A 25198-nucleotide genomic window follows, 5' to 3' on the forward strand; every position below is an offset into this window, starting at 1 on the left:
TATATAGTGAGGTTCAAAGATTTTCTCCGTCGGCAGTGGTGGGTACAGAACAGGGATAAGGGGGGGGGCAAATCGGGGGTAACCTCCCAGCAGTAGTTAGGGTCCTGACAAAATTAACATTCTATCTGGTATAAATTGGATACACAAGGGGATAAGACCCCCTTACCCTCTCTCTGGATCTGCCACTGAAGTTTAACACAACGTAATCGTGTAAAATAGCCCCTGATTTTAGGCCTAATTTGTGTTTCATTTCTAACTAAGGTGGTAAATACGCTAAAAAATATAACTAAATACTTTGGTAGAAAGTGGCTTCTTCTAAAAATTTCCATTTTACCTAGTGTGCGTTTCGACCCATTGGGTCCGCCACTGTCCATCGGTGGCGCTCAGAATTACGTCTTCTCTTAATTGCCTAAATGTAGCTTCCGAGTCTTAACCGGCTTCCAGCCTCATTCGTTTAAAAGTTATGTTACTCTTTTTGTTCGCTCGTGGTAATTTTTAATGAATCAAACAGCTTTACTAAGTTACGCAGCAATGCTTTCTTCAGAATGTTGATCTTATAAATTACATCTAGATGTAAAAACTAACTAAGGGGGTCAACATGTAAATGTTCAGAAGTTTTAGTATACCGATAGTCAATATCCTGCGCTATATTGAAAACAAATTGCCAAATTGCCGAAACACCCAAATTGACAATTAATTCAGATGGATATCCCGAGTTGTGAAATTAAATCAGCAAGCAAAGTAATTAAAAATCTGCAGGCTTGACGTGCTTGAGTTGCGATGGCAATAGTCAATTTCATTTTGGTCATACCACTTCTCTAAATCCTGGAGAGAATGCAATACGAAATGGCATAAATAGACCTTACCCTCTATGAGCCACGGGTTCCTTTTATCAAGTTAACCTGACTTACTAATCTCAATCTTCTTTTGGAGAGGACTTCGGACAGATGCTACGATAGTAATATATTCCAGTATAGTTTAGGAGCACCATGAGGAATCTTCCTGCGCATATTTACTGAACTTTTAAACACACCAGTCCAAAAAATTACATCTAATTAGTAAACTAATTCCTTGGTGCTCTAAATTTAAATTCTGCGAAATATTAGCAGTATTTATACTAACTCTCAAAGAACCAACATTACACCAAGTTTAAACCCTAGCGTTTTGCCGCAACAGAAATGGGACGTAAGCCAGATGGGAGACCCGGAGGCTATAGGTAATAATCGATGAACGGCAGCTTCCGGCCTGGTTTAACCTGTTGGTTTCCATTCACTGGTGGACTAATACATAAAAGGTCAAGAGTTGCTGCTCTCCTCTCAACCTACACTCCACCGTCGCCGTGGTATGACCCAATTCGGAGCGCATCCATGGCAACCGGCCTCAGCGATCGAGTCACGTGACGACACGTCCGAAGGAAATACACCATTCGTTCCGCAGGAAACTATTGGCATCGGAGGAAGGGTATACAGGATGGTCGGAAAAACACTGATACGCCACCATGGACATTATAGAGTAGGTTATTCTGAACGAAAAAAGTACTTAACACTTTCATACTCAGTTGAACAATTCACGAGCCATTCACGATTGAAGTTAGCCAATCAGAGCTCAGCGCGGACGAATAAGAACGTCCTTAGAGAGACGGTGTTGTCGGTACGAAAGTGGTTTCGAAGCACCAGCCAGACAAAGCAAAAATATTGAATTTTACTATCGAACCAATTTGAACATCCCTGTTTCAGTAGCGCAAGGCAAGAAGCGATACTCCTAGTCCGAAGACTTTTGGTTCGAATCCCTGAAGGGGAGGCTAGGAACGTTGGCTCCACGATTTGAAAGACTTATTTTTTGCTTGGTCCAGGATGCACAAAAAATAGTTATTTAAGAATTGATCGTTCCAAATCGTTCTTTTTTCATTGCAAATTAATATTTTTGTAATCGAAAAGTCACCCATCAATTGTAATTGCCCTCCTTCCGTTAATAGGCGATTATCGTAGCGGCTAGTCTACTGAACTCTAGCTTCAAAGATGAATATTTCAAGACATAACGTTATAAATTGTTTTTCCTCCACCAATGATGAGCATTTCAAGAGATTTATCTGCAACTTAATATTTTTATGTGTGTGTGACCCCTTCACAATATTTTTTCATGCAGCTCTTTGTTTTTATGTAGCAATGGCGGAGATAATGACAATGGATAGACGGATATTACGATAAAAAAGCAATTAATTAGAATAAAAGAAGAACGCATTGGACCAAAAAACAAATCTACTATTTTTCCTCTCTGCCAAAAAAATACGTAATTCAAATCGAGGTATCAACGGTCGTATTCTGTCCTTGTTAGATAAATTGAAGTTCGAGATTCGTGCAAAATGCAACTCTTTCTTCTGTCGATCCGATTTCGGAAGGGTATTAGCCATCCTCTTTTACGAGCTCTAATGGCCACAAGGAATCAACGCTAGTGAAATACCGATATGCTGGGACCATTGATTTCGCTGGAGAGTAGCCAAAAATCTTCTCAATGGCATCTCATTCCATCGATTCCAATCTCGTTCATGGTGACTTCCTGCTTCGATCCTCCATTCATTCCATCTACTTCCTTCCGGACTAAAGTAGCCTTTATATTGATGCGTAATGTTCAGCGAAATAAACCAGCCGCCGTTACGGAAGATGGCATCTTCGACCACTAATCGGGGTACGCTAACAAATGAATTATTTCTTTATTTTGACATCAATGTGAGTTAGGGTTTGAAGAAGGGTTATCACCATTTTCTCCATCCGCATGAAATAATTTAGCATCGATTTGGTAAGCCCACACAAAAGGGATGAGAATATTCGTTACAATCAGCGTACTTGTAACGAAACTATAAATAAATATACAAAGTAGTACGTTGACTGATTTACAGGGTGAGTTCCGAAAGTAATCCAACTTAATTTCCTGCGCCACTCCTACTGGTCAAATTGGGATCATACCGCTTAAAGTTGGTGGAATGGACGATAAGCTTTGCCGAGAAACCAGTCTCGGTGATCTCCAAGCTGTGGAAGCGGTAGTCAGTTAGTTATTGCAAACCTCTGCGCCCCAACTGTGTAACGAGCAAAATGGAATCGACTATCGAGCAAAGTTTTAATTTTAGTTCTTAACTGAAATGATCTCTGGAGGAGACTAACAAAATGATTCGTGAGGCTTACGATGACTATAATCTGTACTATTCACAAGTTTTGAGGTGGTTTAAGGCCTTAAAGTAGGCCTGGGAAGGGGTTCGCGCCCAAAAGGCAAGAATGAGCAAATCAAATTGAAATCAACGTTCATTGCCTTTTTGACGGCAAAGGAGAGGCCCATAATGAATTTTTTCCTCGTGGGCTGAAAGTTAACGCTGCCTATTATGGAGATGGGCTGGAAAGACTCCAGAAAAGGGTCATCAGGACGAGAAAAGACAAACCTTACTCCTCTTTCTCAACAACTCGCCATGACAAAACGTGCTACGAGTTCGCGAGTCCCTGGCCAAACACCAGGTTCAAACCCTGACCCATCCCCTCTTTAGTCCTGAAGTCGCCCTGGCAGACCTCTTATGTTCCCTTGGATTATATCAGCCCTGAAATTCCCCAAACAAATAACCATTTTCCGTCCAAAGAAAAGATCCAATCACCCTTGAGAAGAGGACATCTAGGGTGCGTACCGGTCATGGCAGAGTCACTGAAAAAAAATGTGTATGGGCACAAGGACAGTACTTGGAAGAATTAAAATCTATTATCAAATGTTTTCTATTAATTATTTCATAAAAAATTAATTGCATTACTTTCGGAACGCACCCTGTAAATATAGGCATTGAGGGAATGACCTTGCGACTCTTGAAAGTTTTATTTAATCAGTGATGCTAAATTTACCTACTTGTATTGTTTTCACGTAACTTTGAATGCTCTTGAGACGATGTTTACTTGGCCATGGCTAGGTAACTAAGCACCTCCGACCCCATGTTCATGCATCAGAAAAGTGAAAAACTATTTTCCTTCGGCTTTGTGAAGTTTTTACGACTGTGAAAAGCTTAACCTTATTTTTAATGCGAAATATCACTAACACATATATTGCTTTTACATAACTTCGAATGCTTTTGCACTGAGCATCAACCGCGTTATATCCGGTACCCTCTAAATTTATGACTGTACGAAATAATAGCAGACTAATCTTCTCTAATTTGAAAATGTCACATCCACTTTCATGCTTTCAATGTGCCCATCGAATAAATTTACATTATATTTCACCTCCCTCACCACAAAACACGCATATTTTTACGAGTTCCCTCTATCCGCTGTGAGAGCAACCCACTTCCGCGTAATTTGCTTCAAAAGAAAAAAGCAAATAATGCATATTTGCTCGACCCCCCCTTGTTTTTCTCCGGATAACTTCGGCGTGATGCCCGCAAATTTCTTTTTTTTATCCACCTCGCGCACTAATCGAACTGAGCGAATACGGTATCTCTATTTTATGGCCTTTAATGCTCCGGGGACCATGAACAGATTAATGGCTCATGAGGAAACCCCTCCATTGCATAACCATTACGTCCCATTTATGTTCCTTCCGGCATCCATCCGCTCAAAATATTGTCTCGCTTATTTCTCCCCCCTTTTTTTCCATCGCCGCCCGTCTTCTGTTAGTTATTCCTGTAAATTATGGTTTCGCGAGTCGTACGTCACATGTTATTTTTTTGTCCATTATCATTTCTCATTTTTCTATTTAAGTGAGTTATCAACGGATACATTTTCGTTTCGTTCTCTGAGCCGCAGCAAGCTGAAGAACAATCTAATGTAGGGGGTTCATATCGTAGCACACAATTTCAACCTCAACAACCAAACTTACCTCCATGTGGAAGCACAAAAACGGGTTAGGCTCAGAAAGTACCGGGTACAAGAGCAACGAGACTCCCCAAATATCAGTGTTTTTTATGCCGTATCCCAGCGTAAAGTTTATGAGCCTTTCTTTTTTCGGTGAAGCTACTGTAACTGATAACTACATCTTACCTTGATACATTAGGGCAATGGCTCTTCCCTCAGAGCAATATGAACAAGAGGACTACATTTTCTAGCAAGTTGAGCGCCATCTCATTGGCATAACGATGCACGCGGTTGGTTGAGCGTAACTGTACCTGCATTGGAGCGCAGCTGGATTGGCCGCAAGGGGCCTAATGACAGAGCTTGCTTGCTATGCGTGGCCTCGACGTTCACCCGACCTAACGCCATGCGATTTCTATCTTTGGAGTTTCATCAAGGATCGTGTGTATGTGCCTTTGTTATCAGCTGACCTCCTTGAATTACGAAACAGGATTGAAGCAGCTGTGGCAACAATTACTGAAGACACACTGCTCAACGTTTGGAAAGAACTCAGCTATTGACTTGATGCGTGCCGGGTGACAAATGGTGCTCACATTCAACACTTATAACGTGTGCATATCGGCAGTGCGCCAACAAAGAAAATTGTTTATCTTTCATTTGATACATAATTTATAACTTTAAGTATAATATAATAAATATTATAATGCGCTAAAATTCCGCTATTCATTTTGAAACAGCAGATATTAGCGGTTTTATTGAGACATGAAGCAAAGAGGAAGACGTCGGGCTATAATTCTAAGGCCTGAATCATACGATCATTTGTTACTTCCCTTAGTGTGATAGCTCTAGTAATAGCTTTTCAGGAGCAAAAGAACTGATCGCTCGACTATCATTTTCTGGATCAGCAGATACTTTCTTTAATCACTTTTTTCTACTTGTCCTTCGACTATTGTCTTCATCAGGCTGCCATGTCTCAAGATTGATCCGTCTTCTCGTCAAGGTTTTCCATGAAGCTTCCCACCTATCCTACTCTTCCTAGGACTTCCTCATTACTTACTCAGTCTATCCACTTGATACTTATCATTCTTCCGTAGCACCACATTTCAGAAGTCTCCACCTTTGATTTTCCCTCAGCTGTTTCTGTCCATTCCTCACTTCCGTATAATAGCATTCTCCAAACGTAAGTTCTTATAAATTGTGCCCTTACTTTTACGTTAAAAATTTCCCGCAGTAACTCGATCTTTCTTTCGGTGAAAATAATCCCTTTGCCTTGGCTATTCTGCTAATAATTATTTCTCGCTTCTTCCATCGCTAGTTATCCTGCTTCCCAAATAACAGAATTCAATCACCTCTACCACATTATATTTCCCTATTTTAACACACTCAATGCGGATGCCTTGAGGCAGGAGGCGCGGCCGCCACAAATTCAAGGAGTCGGTCCCCTTATGTTTCTTAGCCCTCAATCCGTCTTCGCGTCTTGTCCTAGACCCTGCAATTGCGTCCAGTGTCTCAGTGTGTCTTTTGCAATGATCAGATAGGTATCGTTTACTTGTAGCGTAATCGTCGTACGCGCATGCCTTGAATTCAAGGCATAAATTTTTTCTAATAAGGTAATTTTTATAATTTTGAACTATTTCTGATTGTATGCAAGTAAGAAAAAACATAAACACGGATATTATTCAAAAAATTAGTTCCCCTAGCTTTGATATTTTTTTGATCATTGAAGGTGGTAATGCTAATGTTTACTTATTCTCTTATGCTGCACACAAATATCTTGGTTTTCTTTGTGCTTATTCTCAGCTCAAATCTACTCATTTACCCTAACCATATTAGCCAGAATCTTTATCAAATATCCCCTTTAAATCCTTCTTCATCATGAAATACATTTCCTCTCTTCGCTTTAAATTTTTTTTAACTCTAGAGAGAACACGGCCATCGTATTTCACGGCGCGCATGCATTACAATAAAATTTGCGTCCGCTCTGAAGCACTTCGCCCTTTAAATGCACCATCGCCTGGTAACCACAACGCACCCTTTTGTTTCCAACGACACCGGAGATTTCAATAGCCCATAACTTTTTCCATTCAATACTAGTATTTTAAGAAAAAAACAGGCTTAACAACTCCCTTCTAAGTACGCTATCACAATGGTGAACTAGTGGGTTAAATAACGGTGCACTAGAAAGGATTACGCTTGAAATTGGGCGTTGAGTTGGCAGAAATTGCTTTTAAAAGCTGTAATTCAGTGGAAAGGCACTTAAATTCATCATTCCTCCTAACCTTATCAAGAGAATTTTATTCGTCATGAAATTTAACTTTTTATTATATTCAAGGAAACTTCCAAATCAAGATAATTTTATGTCTGAATCACTAAGTAACTTTTTATCTTATTTACGACCATCATTAGCAGCCTATAGTTCTCTACAATTTATATTATATTATCACGTCTTCATGACCGACGTCAGAACCCAGAAAATTCTACCGCATAGTCATACATCTTCCATTAATACAATTCGTTGGGGATTATTTTAATACCACCACTGGAAAAACTAATCGCGGTAAAAAAAGACGTAAAATAACGATAAGCAATTTCTTTTCTTAACTCCAACATTTATAAAGTACCTTTTTTAAGAAATATGTAATTTAAAGCAAAGACTTTCATATCTTCTTTATACCGCTCAGATGTACTCTCAAACTCTCGGGCAGAAGAATGCCTAAATTTCCAGCATAACATCGATTTCTCAACTCTGATAAATAGCAAGCATAAATGCAAAATGCAATGCATTGTCACAGGTAATCTGTGCGAGAAAGTATCTCTGGTGATAACTATTTGTAAAAATATGTACTTTCCCTAACGATGGCACATCGCACTAACAGACCTCATAAAATTAGAAAAAATAACAGAAGTAATTTTGGCCAATAGCACTGAGAAATGCGCACTTCATGAAATAGCCGCTAAATAACCAAACTTTGAGAGAAAGATAAAATTAAATGACGATGCGGATGATTGTTTCAACTCATAGCAAGTTTGGCAGCAGAGGCACACTGAATTCCGACACATAAAAAAAACGTTTACTTCACGAAAACGGGAAGTAGAGCGGTAATCTGCACGCGTGCCTATAAAAGAGATACCATGACCATTCTCCCATTTCAATTGCATGCCCATATATAAGTCTTTTATCTATAGCACTTACTTGAAGTTTAGCACACCAATTCTGGAGTGTTATCGTGAAACTTTGAAATAGCAAGCTACGTAAATACTCTACCGTAAAATATCTTCCCTCCTATTGGGTTTTATATGCTTGGACAAAATCTCTGTCGCCTTCAAATATCAGTATCGTAGAATATGAGCTCACGAAATGGCTTGCTGTGAGCTTTAACTATGGATTGAAGTAGCCTCCCTTAAATATTACAAGCATAATTATCCTAGGAAAATTTATGCTGCATCAAAATGTTTAAATCTTCCAAAACTAATCAACTTAAGGCGCATTTACATTAAACATGGTACATCATCATCACCATAAGTCGACAATTTTAACATTGGTTTGACGCAGTTATCCATTTTCCCTGTCTGCTGGACTTCATATAGTGACGTATTTCTTCTTTGGGTAACTAGCGTACATCCTTAATTTCCTCTATCCTTACTTAGATATTTTATAGCAAGGTTTTACGTTGGGCTTACCAAAAACTGAGTTTCATCATCATCATTAGTCAACAATCCTAAGATTGGTTTGACGCAGCTCACTCTCACCTTGCGTTCTCCTATCCGCTATCCTTTTCATAGAGACGTATTTCTTCTCTTTGGCATACTTTATAACCTTTTTCAAATTATGTAGCTCATTCATGGCTGTCCCTTGTCCTTCTTCCCTTCCACCTGTCCCTCTACGATTGTTTTCACCAGGCCATCATGCCTCATAAGGTGACCAACTAAGATGTCCCGCCATCTCCTCCAGGTATTTAGAGGTCTAATCTTTTCTCTCACTCTTCCTAGCACTTCCTTATTACTTACTTGGTCGATACATTTTATCTTCATCATTCTTGGGTGGCACCAAATTTTCAATGCTTCCACTCTTGCTTCTCTGTCGCAATAGGGTAGTTTCCTTCATCAAAGAAAACGAAAGGCATTAATTGCGATTCGTTACCCACCATTAGTGTATTGATAATAAACAAATTATTTGGTTTTATAAATACCGGTTTAGACGAATGACAATGGTCAATTTTATCCTCATTTAAAAAAGGCCAGATTGGCGCCCATGCAATGCCATTCCACGTGACGTCAGAGGGACCTAGTTTCTATACGAGTAGATAGGAGTTTTACATCGTCTGAGATTACCAATGCATGCATGAGACACAGAGATCAGGGAAACATGTCTTAATAATCACCTATTAAAACTGGCTAAGGTCGGAAGGTCCCACCATTCATACTTGGCCGTCGCGTTTTCGCGCGCTTGGAATGTTCACTTTTCATTTAATCGCGAAAAATAGATATCGTCATTTAAAAATCTAAAAGCGTGAAATACGTACTCCAGGAGTAATAATCTTTCGATTGAGGCAATAAAAAATAATAGGAAACCACCCTATTTAAGTCCAAACCTCGCTCCCATACAGAAAAATACATCCATATGTAGCATATGATGAATTATTTTCTTACTTCTAAATTTGTAGTCTAAGTTGTAAATATATTATTCTTATTTCTGTTAAAATCTCTTATCACTTGGTCCATTAAAGCGTAGAAGAAGTACGAAAAATATTATCCGATCTGGAACCCGAAAAATCTTTGCTACCTTTGTTCGCTGGAAAAAGCCGAAAATTAGTAATTTCCCCTCATCACCAATAAGCTTGAAAAATCCAACTCCTTTTCTCCCAAAAAATACTGATTAGAAATTATAGTATCACCCTTAGTCTAAGTAGAGAATCAATCGCTGATAAACGGCAAACTGGCCAAGTTCCATTAAAATATTATACGCAATTACTTTTCTTAATTCTAATATTTTGAAGTACTAGAACTTAATTTATAAGTTAACACTTAAAAGAAAAGACTTACATATCTTTTCCACGCAGCTTAGCTCTCCTCTCAAACTCCTCACTTACTCCCAGAAGTGTTTCTCAAACAATCCAGCCACTATTCTGAAAAATGAACAACACATGACTTTTAAAAACATTATCATACTATTAGGCACAAATACGCAATATTTTGACTGAAAATAAATTTCCGAATTAATATCAAATGAAATACATTGGAATTCTTACTAATGTTTCCATAACCAGGACAAAAGAAAAACGGTGATACATAAGTAAAGTTAAGTTAAATGCAGGAATTAATAAAATAAATGCAATGATGGAATATTTTAGAAAGAAATTTGTGAAACTGATGCAAGAAAAATGGGTAATTACTTGCCTAACGAATCATTTCAATTCCGTTTTCATATCAGGCAACAGTTTTTCCTACAATTCTTTTTTTATGTCATTGTTCAAGAAAATTATATGAATCGCAGCGATCGCTCCACTCCAAAAAATAACTATGAATGCGAGCAAAATTAACTTTCCGTTTTGGGTCATATTAGTTAGTTGGAATACTTTGATGACTGCATTGATATGATCCAGAATCGGATGAACAGCATCTATGGACCATCAGCCTAAAAATACACGAGCGGTTTGCGTAGATTAACTGCCTCTTTACACATAATCCTAAAATATCTAGTGGATTACGTATTTCCAATAGTAGCCAAATATTTAGGTGAAGACTCTTTAACCACCTGTTTCTCAAATAAAGTTCACTATATGATCTGGCCTTACAATAATAATGCAATTTAATGCAATGTTCGGTATATTTGCACAAAACTATGTATTTGCATTAGTTTATATATTAAATGCAATGATTTTAATTTAATGCACTGTACAAATACCATATTGTTACAATTTTTTTGTTTCTGTAATAGTTAATAAATTGTCTTGTTGATTGGCTTGTATCAATTTATCTTTTCTTGCTTTGATTGTATTAATTTAAAAAAATGGTCCGCTAAATACTGGTATATTTATACGATATTGCCGATTATTCACTTCTTAATTTATAGAATTCTCAGAGCAGCCTACGAGTAAGTGACAAATTTTTGTTCAATATTCTGTGTTTGAATTACGAAATATAATGTTTTCTGTCTCTCTCAAAAAATATATGTGATATACACCAAAAAGAAAGAAGTACAAAATCCTTGTCGGAGTCGTCATCTTGCCACCATCAACTATCCCCGGATATTAGTATAAGTAATGTTATATTTTTATGACAGGGAAAAAGACTCGACGAGCAAAAATTGATTAATAAGCAGTGAATAGCAGATTGTCTAAGGTATTCATGCGCATTTATTTTTAATGCTTACCTCCAACTTCCCCATGAACGGCACATAAAGGTCTTAACAAGGAGGGTTCCAGCATTAACGATGCACAACAAATCCATACCATAAATGGGAACCTACTACCCAGGCAGAACTTCAACCCACGACCTTAGTTTTGGCAGGAGAGGGTTTTATCCCAATGCCACCGAGGCCGGCTACATTACGTCTCCAGGTGGGTTTGAATCACAAACCTATCAGTTAACTGCCGATCACGCTAGTCAAATGTGCCACGGAGACACTTGAAAAAGTTACCGGAATTGCCACCTTTCGTCCTCGATAGCTTACGCATAATTTTATTTATTTATTTTTATTTATCTCAATTACCCCCAAAATCAGTACATCGGGAGTTTACACAATCAACAACAGACGATCACACCCACTGGTGCCAGTTGGTAACATAGTTGTCTATGTCACGAAGTATACTCCACGGAGGCCTGAAAGAGACTGAATATCCCGGAGGCTAGGCTCCGCCCATCGCATTTTCGTTGGTTTTCAGGGAGTCACGTGCCCTCCTCCCACATCCTCCCCAAAACTTGGGCCTGCCTTTCAGTCGCAAAGATATTTTAAATGAACTGACGTTACGCTTTCCATTCTATTTTATGTCATTTCGATTGCTAACCGTATTTTTATTTTGAAATAAATCTGCCCGAGATGTGACGTTGTGATAAGAGGACATCTTGAAATTCAAAGCGTTAATATCAAGGTCCGTTAAGTAATTTGGTACCCAGCAGTGGCGGATCTATGGGTGGGGGGCTAAGAGGGCTATAGCTCCCCCCCCCCTTTGGTATCCAATTTACACTAGATAGAATGGTGATTTTTTCCGACCCCCACTACTGCTGGAATTTTAACCCCTTCTTGCCCCTATCCTGGATCCGCCAATAGTACCCGGTCTACCTCGTCTCGTTTCGCCGCGTAAACTGATGAAAAAATTAACCTTCCTGCCCGCTTGCTGTTAAACATTCTCGCTCACTGCCCTCATTCTCTCAAAGATATTTTTAATGAACTTTAGTATTACCAACATGGCGGGGCTACATAGCCGCATGAGTTAGAAATTAGTCATTTACCATCTTGCCTCGGTCTCACCAATAGGAAGGGAATAAGGATCAAAGCGTTTCGGATGGAAATAATCAAGGTTGGAGGGAGGAATGAAAGGAGAAAAAACGGTATAAAAAAGAGGAACGATATACGGTGCGTCGTAAAAAAGAGGACTTGGAGAAGGCCGAAAGTGTCTGAGGGGAGATTGGGAAGAGATGGGGTGGAATAGAGGAGGGAGGGAATGGGATATTTCAAGGTTCTCAGAGTATTATGTGCGTGGAATGGGTTCGGGGGCATTGGGTAAGGATGCCATATAAAGAGGGGGGGATGATTTTTTACGAGGAGAGGGATGACGTAGCCGCAGGAGGTGGGGATATTAAGAGGAGGGGGAAGTCGGTGGGGGTTCAATGGGGTCAAGTGTTAGTGGGTCACGAGGAGATCTGAAGTATGCTTGCGAAAGATGGAGACACTGGAAGTATTTTTCCCAAACAGATAGGATACTGTACTTCATTCATCAGAGCGAATGAATCGCTAACTGCAGATAGGCACCATGTCCAAGTTGGACGATTTTTCTTTTTTCTTATTTAAGTTGTTGCTAGGTGCAAGACTTAACGTTCCCTACTAAAATGAAACATGTTGTGGAAACATTTGCTTTGCGTTATTAGCATAGCATGTTTCCTTTTCAAAGGAAACGTTTATTCTTGCACCTAGAAGCAACTTAAATAAAAAAAGATAAATCGTCCAACTTGGACATGATGCCTTTCTGCAGTTAGCGATTCAAATATGAACAGGGACCGTCGCCTTCTGCGCATACCATCTGTCTAAAACTTTTAATTCAGAAACTCTGCTACACATGTTTCCATGGGCTTGCAGTCATCATCAGATACTGAAAGTTTCATTTCTTTCTCAATTATGTTTCTGAATTCTTTCCTAATTATGATTCTGTGCTTCCTACCCCCTCCTTCCCCTTAATCTTCCCTCTCATCCTTCAACTCCAACTACTTTTCGAAGATATACAGAAGGGAGAAAAATTTCGTCACGAAATTTTAACCCTGGATAGCTGATGTTGGTGGGAAACAAAATTACTAATGATTTTTACGTCGAAAACGCACCATTTCTAAACTACAGAAACATTGAACCAAGTACTAGGATTTACCGCTAGATTTTCTTCTTGCCGGAGGCTCTGGACAATTTAATACCTCGAATACCCTAATACTAAGCTAGCAAGCTGCCTTAAATGCATCGCAAATCGATTGAAAGAACCATATGAGCCCATGACTGAAAATTTAGGTAATAAATGAGCAGCGCTGCGATTTCTATCTTTATACATTGTACAATGTACATATAACGTCGCATTATTGGATCGGAGGAATAATGCATTCCCTAGTTCAGACGTTGAAATTTATCGTCTACTAATGCGGTTTGCTGCGATTTAGCTCCACGCACGAACGAGTTCCAGCTGGAGAAATTAGTAAATGAAGGTCTGCGCGGCTTATAACCCATTTGGGTGGTAAACATGGGAAGAGAGATACTGAGGTGCGTTTGAAATTATTCAAAGTCAGTGGCAAACATTCCATGTAGAAATACATACAACCACCCAGGTTGGACTGCGAGGACAAATAGTCACTGTATGGTGAAAGTAGAACCTATTTACAATTATATACGTGTCGTTCTAATCACATTAATCTAACACGTAAAGTATCATATGTTGGGTGAATCTCACCCCACAATCAACACCCTACAGGTGATAAGTGGGTGCCATGGAAATATAGGGGCTGTAAACGGGATGTATGTGGTAAAGAAATATGGCAGCAATAAAGAAAACAAGGGAGACACTGAAGGGGCTCCCTATATTATGATGGCCCAGAGGAGAGAAAAAAAAAGCTTTAGCCAGGACGCTCCTAAAAGGACAGGGTATGAGACAGGTTATGAGTACGTCTGCCATAAAGAGGAAGGGAGGGCCTTAAGGGATCATAATAAAATACATACGTATGTTTGGGTGATCATATTATTTCACACTGTTTTTTTAGTCATCTATTCATCGCAATATGCTGAACAACAGATAAACAGTCGTATTCGAGAATTCGCAGAAATTTGATACAAAGTTTGAGCGGCGATGACGATCATACAAGATTTAAAGATTCAAAAGAGTGGGATGAAATTATTAATGAAAACACCTACATTACCAACAGAAATATATAACTTTAGGATCGGATAGATAATATATATTATTTAGCTCGAGTATTTCGATAACAACAGGAAGGAAACACGAAAATTGCAGTCTCATTGCTAATAAGTATATTTGCGCCGCAATCTCCAATTATCCATAGAAAAGGATAATTTCTGGCGAATATTTCAGAAAGATATAGATATTAGAATCCCGACAGTATTAATGACAACTATATATGTTAACAGAATTGTGTACTCTTCATGATTCACTTTCGAGTGTACTAGAGAATTTCATGGAACACGCATTCGAAACTCAACTATTAGCATTAGCGGAAATTCAAGCGATATCCTCATAAATATACATCACGGAGTGCGCTTCAGTACCAGCCGATTATATGGCATAAGAAATATAGTGTGATTTAAATTTGATTATCTACGTGTCACTCTGGCAAGTTTCTGTTCTACATTTATCAGGCAATCAAAGCCTGACGCGTAGTCCCCTTATCTTTAGTGGCTCCCAACATAATTGGTTACCTACCGCCAAAGAGCGTAGAGTAAAATCTGTGTTCTGCCCTATATTATATGCCCAATATTCAATTTTTTGCGAAGCACGCTCATTTACTTTGCATTTGATACATAGAGCGATCGAAACGCTTCTGCACTTTGTAGCATGAACCTGCGTATCCGCGATGTGCTCTGACAAAGAGTTTGAGGGTTCTAGGTGAACCCTTCGAAGGATACAACGCACCGGGGCCGGGAACCAAGCCCGTGGCTTATACGCCAGATCACCCGGGGAGGGGCTGGAGAGGAAGGAAAAAGGAAAGAGGCGCCGCCGCGATAGGAGCCCGACGACGCCTCTGGGAAAGGAAAGGTGCGGAAGGAACGGGACGAGGGAACGACACCTCAACGCTATAAAAGCGAAGAGGGCCCTACTATAAGCGAAACCAAGCTTACGCAATTAATGTTCCAGCGATCCTATTGGATTTTCCTATGAGGAAGAAAAATCCATCGATCGAATCGCTAGATGATGTGCTCTGACAGTGTGCAGTAGCATCTGTCTTTCACTTTTTCGTCCGTGGACCTACCATCAAAATATTTGGAGAATACTAGCTTCTGGGGCCCTGCCAAAGGTATTTCCTCCACGCGTTCTCCGCGATAGGTTTAAAATTATCATAATTCTTGAGAAAGTGTGAAGGAATCCTTAGATATATTTTAAAGGGAAAAAATTCAACTCAGAGCTACTTCATCATCATCATTAATCAACAATCTTAATATTTGGTTTGACGCATCTCTCCATCCCTCTCTCCTATCCGACCAGTCTTTTAATTGGCATGCATTTCTTCTCTTTTAGGTCCTTTATAACCTGACCTATGTAACTCATTCGGGGTCGTCCCTTGCCCTTATTCCCATCCACCTGTCCTTCCACGATTGTCTTCATCAGGATACTATCGGTAAATTCTTAATTATTGTACTTGCTACAGTCAAAAATGCATTTGGTTTGTAAGCAAGCAAATTTTTAAATGGGAGCTGAAGGAATGAAAGCTACTTCATTAAATTTATTTCGTTTGATTGATAAACTCATGGGCCCTAGCTCCCCATACCCCAGGTTCGAAGGGGTGGAGGGATGGGGAAAAGAAGAGGCAATTAGCCGATGCGGGAATATGAGGGCATGGGGCGGCAGCGGAGGCGACATCAGTCACCACGAAGGGTCGAGGGAAACGACAGAATGATGAAGGCGTTACAAACACCCTTCCCTCTCTCTCTTGCCTTAACTGATGATTAACGAAGTACCCAACCCACCACTTCACCTACCCCTTCCATTCCCAATTATAAGGAGAATAGGGGTTACGTGAGCTATTTGGGAAGTCGATCCCAGGCACACCAGAAAAGTAGTGTAGCATGCAGTAGCCCGGTCATAATTAATCACAGCTTCCATGAAATCAATGAATGGATGAAGTTAATTCCTCCATTCCCAATTAATTTTAAGGAGAATATGGTTTATGTGAACTATTTGAAAAGTTAATCCTGGGCATGAAATTGGTATAGCATAGAGTAGCACGATCAATATGAATCACAGTTTACATAAAATCAATAAATAGACGCAGTTTTAAAGGCCGTTTTACTCGGGGCACGTAATTTTTTATGTTAGAACTGGTTTAATTTCCCAATGCGCGAATTCACTAACGAAATTACAACAGGGGCTATTTTGCCATCTCACGTCAATGCATTATCGCATGCGTTCTAGCAATTCACAGCTTTATACGACGCAATTTTGACCGCGCCTTTTTTCACACGCCCAGATTGTGCAATTACGAGCCCCGTATAAAATGACCTTAATGATTTCCATGATTCATTACGTTACATGAACTTTTTCTCTCGCATACAAGAGTTCACCGTGCGTGTAAGTAAATTCCGTGCACTGCGTTTGAAGCACAACACAAATACCTTCAGATGCATATTTGAGATGCAGATCATCGACAAGAGTCTTCCATAGATACTCTGAATACTTCAACATGAATGCTCGAGTTAAAAGCATGTTAAAAGTCAGCAAAAAATACAAAGGTGACCGAGGTCGGTAAGTCAATTGCTTTATGGAAATATTAAAATTATTATGCGGCGGGATATTAGTTACTTCGGCTCAAATTTTTCTTTCCCCAATTAGTGAGGAAAGAGGAGTTATTATATAATTGTCGATAAAGATAATATCACCTATGAAACATGGGAGAGAAAGCGAAGTTTGAAATAGAAGATGAAGGAATGAAAAGTTTTCTGTTTCTAGGGACGGATCCAGAGTTGGTCCAGCGGGTGCGATAGCCGCCCCATAATTATCCAATTTACATTAGATAAAATGTAATTTCGTTTAGTATACATATATCCCCTATATATGTATTAATACTATACGTAGACTATATATGTTTAATGCTCCTGCATATATGCGAATATATACAGGAGCATTAAAAACCGACGGATAGTTCGAGGATAACTTCTTGCGCCATGGTACCGATCCGATTATGCCGCTAACAAACACACTTCCTAGGTCGTTCACTGTCTGCGTAGTTGGTAAGAGGTAATATTACTAAATATTTACATAAATGTTTGTTTCAAAGACTTAATTCTTTGGAAAATAAGTAATGAGACAGTCGTAAAATGTTATTGCAATCCTCGAAATTCTCAAAGTTTCCGTAACCTCACGGAATTCCCGCACTGATTAAAGGATACCACCTACTCCCAGGGGCGGATCCAGGATTTCTTTCTGGGAGGGGCACACGCAAGGCCGTATCCAGGATTTTGTTCAGGGGGGGGCACAAGGATACCTCGTCATACAAAACGAACGAAATGATAATGGGACCGTATTAAAAATCTAGCATATTTTTAAGGGTCTGGGGGGGGGCACGTGCCCCCGTGCCCCCCCCCCCTGGATCCGCCAATGCCTACTCCCCCTTCTCCTTATCTCGGATTCACCATTGGCTGCTTCCAAATGGTGTATAATTCTTTCCGACCATTACATCGTTACAGAATGACATTATAAAGGTGTCACCTGAAGGAAACATCAAAGTTTTGAGCCAATAACTCGAGGGAGGAAATCTTTTGAACGAGGACGGTAGAAGGGCTGCATGAAGAGACCTAGGAGTAAAAAGAAATGATCCCGTCAAAGAATATAGTATCATGGCTGGTAAGCACATACTTATGGAGAAAAATATTATTGAAAACAATAGCTGAGATTAAAAAACTGAATTCGTGACGAAAATCATATTTTTTGCGATTAAATCGAAATTTTACTTAACAGGAAATTAAAAATGTCCGTAGATATTTCCTCGTAAGGCTGCATGTTGGAGCGACCACATAGTGAAAAACAGAGGACCGCTGAAATAAGATAATATTAGTGCAAGAAAACATATACTAGTTGCAAAATTAATGATTATATAACAGCATTAAAATATTTACAACGGAAAACATTTTTTTTTTTTCGAGAAAAATAAAAAAAACCTATAAAATATTAAAACGTTTTGTCGTGAAAAATAAAAAAAAATCGTTATACAATCGGTCACTTACACTCAATTTATCACAAATGATAGTTATCTCTCATTGCTTAGGAAGCTTAAGCTCTCTCAGGTTTTTGATCGCTTCGACATGAAATGACATAATGATTACAAACATTTTAAAACGTCACTAAAGGCAATCAATATTCACACTTCGAGAGTCTGCACCTGAATGAGGATGAAAATAGCCCCCTGGGAGCTTACGTAATACCTCAAGATACTCCGAAGCGTTTAATAAACCTGGCGTTGAGGTTTTTACCTCTTTCAAGCTTCGTCTGTGGCTCTTAGGGTGATAGGGACGGGGAAGTGTAAAGTCCTTGCAACAGCAAGACCACCGTTCCAGGCGCGGGCCAATGGGAAACCTTTTGATCGAGGACGGCGGTATGGCTGCATGCATGCGATCGAGGAGTCTAAAACAGGCGCCCCCGTGAGGATGACGAGACAGTATTCCGTTGGTATCAAACCGCAGAGCGAGTGAAGGGAGCGAGCCTTAGTATCGGACTTAAGGGTTCGGTAACGAGGTCGTGTCCCCCTATTTTATGCCCGCGGTCCGTCGTAATCCGCGGAGAAGCTCTTAGATCTCTCTTCCAGGGCTCATGTTTTATGAAGGCGGCTCAGCGGGCGGCGGTCCCTTCTGGTGTCCGCTTGCCCCAAGGCGTAAGATGTTCGGGTCGTTGGCGAAGATCTATTAAGGTCGTTGGGGCGAGGACGCCGTCCCGTTTGATTTTTCGGGTAGCGGGAAGCATGAAGCACTCGCAATTGACCCGCCTACCGTCACCGCCAATGATCCAGACTCAGATTTTTAGCAGTAAAGTTGCCTTTAATGTCACTTCCCTGAATGGTGAGTCTATCGCATCATAATACTTACTTATCACGCATCTGATAGCAGTTTTACATTACTTACTTGTAGGGTTGCGAACAGGAGAACTGTGATGCTCTTATCTTAACTCAACAGAATATATCATGCATCTTCCGACAAATTTACGACTGATTACGGCATTTCGGGTGGTTAGCTCAATTTGGTCTCAATGCTTCTTGGGTGAAGTGTTAAATCGACCAGTGACTCCTTCCTATGAATTTCGGAAATTTTCTATTAAAAAAAGATATGAGCAAAATTTATTTACAGCTCATTTCCCGATAATAAGGTACGAGAATTGCGAATTATGATTCTCTTCTCAAAAAATCACTTAGATTATTGTTTGACGTGCGTTAACACATATTTTAAATTCAGAAGATTCAGCAACCTTGCAAGAGTTAGTAAAGATGATCATAATTATGATAGGCAATTGAACTAGTTGGAATACATTGAAATAAATGGTAAAACACGTATCAAGTATGTTCAGTGTAGGGCAACACTTCGTTTGGTTCAAATAATGCCCTGTGTTATTTGTTAATTCTCACTTATTCGCAGCGAATCTTTTGGAGCCATTTTTATTTTGAACTAAAGAAAAATGGCACTATTTTTTCCATTTTATTGTCTACGCAAGCATCATTCTTTACTTTTCACAGACATACCTGCATCCAGGGGTGTATTTATGGAGAGAGAGTCGAACCCCCCAATGTTTTCAATTTTTTTAAAAATTTTAATAAGTAGTTTAATAGCTTTTGGTATCCTTAAATGTCAAAAATGGTACAATTTCATCTGTTGCTAAGATTAATCATGAAATTTTAGGCTAAAAAATACGTAAATACTACGTATATCTAAAAAATTTACAATGGATAACCATCTCTCCCTGGGGTAATCTTCACTCCCTGAACCCACGTCATAATCCCCCACCTCAAATTTGATACTGAATTTATCCCTGCCTTCATCTTACCCCTTCCTTGTATTTTATCACACTTTTGATAGCTACACTCCCCTTCGAAATAATTCCCCGCGTTTATAAACTGGCTATTTTCTTCCGCCTAAATTTTCATAAAACATATTCAGGCGAAAAAAGAGTACTAAAAATGCAAAAAATTAGGCGATAGCAAACCGGAATTCCCTCCATCATCCAGGATCCCCTTTTCCCTCGTCCAAATAGTCATGCCCTTGTTCATTCTCTCCAGAGAAAACCTGTCACAATTCCCATCCGCCTCATTCGTAAAAATAATCGCAAAAGGTAGAGAGATCATCCATGGATACACAACATCTCACAACGCTGGCAGGCTGTTCGTGGAATGAGTTTCGCTCAAACATTGCCAGCTGAAGATTGCAAATTTTTATGAAGTGTAATATTTCTAGTGCAATTTATTTGCAATGGCAAAAGAGCACGTAAGGAATAGAACTTCAGTAAGCTTGACAGTATTATTTTCCCCACGGATTAAAGGGAGAGGTTGACAAATTCACATTAACAAACGCCAGAGTATCCTAGGGCTTCTGTGCTTCAAAATGGAAGTCGAAACATTATAGCAGTTTTCTGGGCGCATGAAAAAGCCCTGATAGGTATACCTATTGCACATAAGAAATTTTAAGAGAATTATGGGTGAATTTCGAAGTTACAGTCGTCGAATTAAGCTTCTACTTACAATAAATTATGCTGGAAAATACTTATCCATGTACCCTTTCCGGTCCAATTTTTTATTATATTATTTTTTCAATCGATCATATAAATTTTTAGGAAAAAATGATACGATTGATTGTTGCCCTTTAAATGTTCTTATTTTATTGTTTAAAGTTAAAATCCACTGGTTTTAATATTATCCATGTTCAATCAAAGAGTTTTTCATTGGAATATTTTCGATGTGTTATATCTCTTGAAATGATGTATAATCCCTTGAGCCCTTGTATAATCGCAGAGCGTTGTGATGTCGAGCGACATCCTTGTTATCTCCCCCCCTTCCACCTTCGAACTACCAATCTTTACCCTTCCTCGCCACATTCCCAAACGGTAAAAATCAGCTCACAAAATTCGCATTTTCACCTTTGAGAATGAAATAGCGTATTTTGTCAAAACTTGGGTGAGACCATTAAAAAAATTAGCGGAACATACAATATTAGTTCATCTGCGATTATGTTTTAATCTTCGTACGTTGTTATCCGTCCAGTCCGCCCGCTGCACAGGCCTTGAATGCGCCTTTTTCCGGTTGATGAAGATAAAATAAAATAAATAAATTCTCTCAGTTATCCCCTATAGTCTCTTCCGCTAACGTGAAGTCTTTTTTTTTTTTCATTCCCTCCTCCCTTCAGAGTCGGAGAGGAAACAGAAGTAGGATGTGATGGGAAAAGAGAGGCGAGGAATTTCGAGAAAGACGGGGTCCTGGAATGACATTCAAATTTTGATTAGACTCAAGGACGAGTGGGAGGAGCGAACAGCCTCGAGATCTGGGATGATGGGGAGCAGATAATGTGGGCTGCTCACGCAGCGCTCGGGGCTGGTCCATCGCCCACAGGTACACAATTCCCGGAGGCTGCGTTGCTAGGCGACAAGGGGAGAGAAATGGCGGAGTCGAAGCGCATGTCCAGTGTGACGGAAAAAGACAGCAGCGGAGAGCGCGTGCAAGTTCACGCAGGAAAATTTAATAAGTACTATGATTTTCTAAGTTCTATTCCCTGTGACCTGAGTTCGATTCCCGAGGTCACTAAATTACTTCAAAATTACTTCAAATCTTAAAAAAAAACGATTGAAGCCATGAATTTCGAAAAGGCAGAATCCAAAATGGCAGATATTTGGGACAAATCGATTTTTTTTGCTAACCTTTAGAGCTACTGCAGTTGTTGCTTTGAATTACTTTTTACATGTTTAAATAGTTATGTAAAAGTTGGAGTGATTATGGGCTTTGATAGCTCGGAAGATTGAAAAGAGTGGTCTTTATAAAAAATATGCTGAATTTCCTTACGCTAACCATGAATCAACGGATTTAACTTTCAAGACTGAGGACCGGTAAAAGGTTAAGTCAGCATATAAGAGAAATGATTAATAATTTTTAATAGCCCTCACATTATAATATTTTATGGAAAATTTTCAAAGTTTAAATTACTTTCCCCGCCTCTAAATTCCAAAAGTTAACCCGACGGCCGCCTAATTCAGATCAGTACATTGCCTATCTAACTTCAATTCATATTAACTGATACATGTCCAGTCTTTACTGACAAATACTTAAAGGAAGTCGCCTTGCTTACCTATTCAGTAACGGTTGAGTAACATTATTTCTCGTGCAAATAACCTGCATATTATTCACCTCATGTTACATTTGTTTTGTCCTGAATGTACTCATGATTTCTTCTAGATATTTCAATACGACAACACTGTTGTAGGCTAAAATTTCAACAGTCTCTTCTTCACCGTCTCCAGCTATCAATGCTACTATCACGGTAGAGGATACGGTAAAATATATTATCTTAAGAGCAATATCAGGAAGGGGAAAATCTATTTAGATTAGTATCATGTGGTTTTCCTCGCAGCATTGGCACCAAATAATTAAAGATGTTTTTTTTCCAAGATTTCAATCAATGAATAGGTGAAGAACCTAGTATCTAACGTAATATATAGGATTGATAACAATTTCCAGGGTCTATAGCACTATATTTTGCTGAAAATATATTTTATAAAGGCAAAATAATGAAAAATTTCTACGCTCACACTCAAGAAGGAAAACGGAAGGACAAATGTGAAATACGAATAAAAAAAGGCCATAAAAGATAGCAAAACATGAGGAGACAAGGGTTATTTAATATGAATGAGTTAACTTATGTTACCTTAAAATGTAAGCCAAGCGCTTACAGCAGCATAAACATTCTTGGTCGTAAATATCGTGAATTTTAATTTAATATTACTAAGTTCTACCCATGAAATAAAGAATTTACTCAATGAAGTGGCGAAAACAGCAATTCTAAGTGGATGAAAATCAACGCGAGAAGCACTTAGCTGACATCATAATTTATCTCTTAGCCTAAACTAACTCTTTCTGCAGTACTCCTCTAACTTTGCTAATATTAGACATAAAAACTGTTGCAATGTAAGATTTTTGCTTAAAAATGCAGTAAAATTGGTAGTAATTTTTTAAGCTGACTGTTCTTTATTAATTGTTTATTATTATTCGTCATAGTAACAACGTGCACTCAGTGGCCAAACAATCAATCATGATTGGGGAAATGCATATTTAAGATAAAAACGCCTTCCTCATTTTCTTTCCTCCCTCACGATTGCCTTTCATGTTACCGACTCCTCCAGCATCAGACGGAGCGAAGGCTAACAAGAGCAGCTGAATCCTCACACGACAACTCATTTCAAATGCCTTTGAGTCAACACACAGGCAAGTCGCCTTGCTCGCTAGACCTAACATAATGAGTAGACGTTTTCAGAACAAACACTGACACCGGTTGTGCTTGAGTACAAAGTGAGACGAGACGACACGACGGAGAAAGATAAGAGATAAGGGTGACTGAGCTACGTTGCTATCAACCTCTGCAACTCTCAGCAAAAGGACTCGATTTCCCAGTCTACATGCGGGTGTAGTGGGAGTGAGTAGGATCATGAAGACGTCATCGGGGATATCGATCAGTCACCAAACCTGAGTCGCGAGCGATAACTGGCAAGGGTTCATCCACATACTACCCCGCTACATACCTCAGCAGGCGTGTGGCAGGGGGTGTTGGGACACCAACCGTTAACACATAAAAAAGGAAACACTCAAACGAAGTTCCGCCTAGAATTCATTGAAGCCTTGTATTGTTCAGAGCAAAAACTAATTTAAATACCTATCCGTTCCGCAAAATATCTCTATCAATTCATACTTTTTGTCGGACCTTGAAATACAATAGCGTTCCAATACTATGATCTCCTTGCCGTACGGAAATATATCTATTCTCAATTGTATAGTCAAACTAAGCCTAGCGCGCAGAATGTGAGTCTTCAGCGGTTCCAAGACTAATTCGTTTAATATATTTTTAACGTTTTCTGTACGCCCGAAGCGAAAAAAAAATTGCTCCAGGTGAGGCTCGAACTCACAACCCCGGCATAGCCCACGACCACTGTCTTATAAGTACCGTGCGCTAACCAATTGCGCCACTGGAGCGATATCTGACACTAAAGGGAAGCCTCTAGATATCGACTGATACCCGTCGATGTCATCTTTGAGGTGGTACTTTTGTGGGTTTCAGATACTGCTCCCCTCGAAAAACCTGCCATACGTTCCAGTCCTCTATGAAATAATGATTCAATCGCTTGTAGCTCAACTTTATGGAATTTCGTCATAGTGATGTGAGTCAGGGGCGCAGCCAGGAATTAAGGCTAGGGGAGGTTTTAGGCGCAACTAATACTTGGGGGCTTGGAGGCATTGCATACCCGCCAGGGTAAGCGGGAGGTGCGGAGGCCTTCCGCCGGAAAAAAAATTAAGATAAATGGTTCAAAATGGTGATTTTTACGTCCTTATGAGGGATATTTTATTTATCCTCACACTTCTATAAGCAAAATTAATCCAATTAAGTAAAATAGATTTAACTTTCTGTGAGCTCTGGGGTGGGGTTTTGGGGGATAGTTTGAGGGGGGGTTTTATCCCCCAAAACCCCCCCCTCGCTGCGCCACTGATGAGAGTATTAGAGTTTCGTCATTAAATTTGAGTATTAGAGTCTTAGTAATTTTCCACGCAATGTTATTTCACAAAAGCGGGACCAACTATCGGGCAGGGATGGCAAATGAAACGAAACGAAAATGTTTCGTTTTGACCCAGAGGGAAACGAAAATACGAGGCCTAGGATTAGTTTCGTCCCGGCACGAAATTAAAATCACCAAGGATTTTAGTTTCGACCCAGGACGAAACTTTACTCC

At 39.5% G+C, this 25198-nt stretch overlaps 1 protein-coding gene and 1 non-coding gene across 2 annotated transcripts in view; one reads left to right on the top strand and one right to left on the bottom strand.

The window, feature by feature from the left end:
• Window positions 1-25198, top strand: part of LOC124164960 (diacylglycerol kinase beta) — a 651622-nt gene that overhangs the window by 238218 nt on the left and 388206 nt on the right. The gene's annotated exons all lie outside the window — the stretch shown is intronic.
• On the bottom strand, window positions 24355-24446 carry Trnai-uau. The gene is given in 2 exon segments: window positions 24355-24390; window positions 24409-24446. It is a non-coding gene; the product is annotated as a tRNA-Ile (tRNA).

The sequence above is a fragment of the Ischnura elegans genome, chromosome 9 (assembly GCF_921293095.1).
Source record: "Ischnura elegans chromosome 9, ioIscEleg1.1, whole genome shotgun sequence".
Taxonomy (NCBI): Eukaryota; Metazoa; Arthropoda; class Insecta; order Odonata; family Coenagrionidae; genus Ischnura; species Ischnura elegans.